Below are 1,215 nucleotides of genomic sequence, written 5' to 3' on the forward strand. Positions count from 1 at the left end.
CCGCGGCTGACAAGCGTTCGAGTGCCGGCGACCGCCGCCGGTCTCGGCCCGGCCCTGGAGAAACGCCTCTTGGAGCCCTCGCTCCAGTCGGCAACGGCCACCGGAGCCTGCGGGCAAGCAGCGGCTTCGCGCGGCTTCTGGCAGTCGGAAGCGCCGTGAGCGATAGGTAGGAGGCAGAACGGCCACGGCCAGGGCCGCCGGGCAACGCCCGAGTCTGCCGGCTGAGCCGCGGGTGACAAGCGTTCGAGTGCCGGCGACCGCCGCCGGTCTCGGCCCGGCCCTGGAGAAACCCCTCTTGGAGCCTTCGCTCCAGTCGGCAACGGCCACCGGAGCCTGCGGGCAAGCAGCGGCTTCGCGCGGCTTCTGGCAGTCGGAAGCGCCGTGCGCGATAGGTAGGAGGCAGAACGGCCACGGCCAGGTCCGCCGGGCAACGCCCGAGTCTGCCGGCTGAGCCGCGGGTGACAAGCGTTCGAGTGCCGGCGACCGCCGCCCGTCTCGGCCCGGCCCTGGAGAAACCCCTCTTGGAGCCCTCGTTCCAGTCGGCAACGGCCACCGGAGCCTGCGGGCAAGCAGCGGCTTCGCGCGGCTTCTGGCAGTCGGAACCGCCGTGCGCGATAGGTAGGAGGCAGAACGGCCACGGCCAGGTCCGCCGGGCAACGCCCGAGTCTGCCGGCTGAGCCGCGGGTGACAAGCGTTCGAGTGCCGGCGACCGCCGCCCGTCTCGGCCCGGCCCTGGAGAAACCCCTCTTGGAGCCCTCGCTCCAGTCGGCAACGGCCACCGGAGCCTGCGGGCAAGCAGCGGCTTCGCGCGGCTTCTGGCAGTCGGAAGCGCCGTGAGCGATAGGTAGGAGGCAGAACGGCCACGGCCAGGGCCGCCGGGCAACGCCCGAGTCTGCCGGCTGAGCCGCGGGTGACAAGCGTTCGAGTGCCGGCGACCGCCGCCCGTCTCGGCCCGGCCCTGGAGAAACCCCTCTTGGAGCCCTCGCTCCAGTCGGCAACGGCCACCGGAGCCTGCGGGCAAGCAGCGGCTTCGCGCGGCTTCTGGCAGTCGGAAGCGCCGTACGCGATAGGTAGGAGGCAGAACGGCCACGGCCACAGCCGCCGTGCAACGCCCGAGTCTGCCGGCTGAACCGCGAGTAGCTGCAGCGGTTCGATGGCGCTGGTCCGCGAGCGCCAGCCCTCTGCCCTAGTATACGGACAGCGAGGTCCCCGGCC

Source organism: Opisthocomus hoazin, unplaced genomic scaffold, assembly GCF_030867145.1.
Source record: "Opisthocomus hoazin isolate bOpiHoa1 unplaced genomic scaffold, bOpiHoa1.hap1 HAP1_SCAFFOLD_191, whole genome shotgun sequence".
Lineage (NCBI taxonomy): Eukaryota > Metazoa > Chordata > Aves > Opisthocomiformes > Opisthocomidae > Opisthocomus > Opisthocomus hoazin.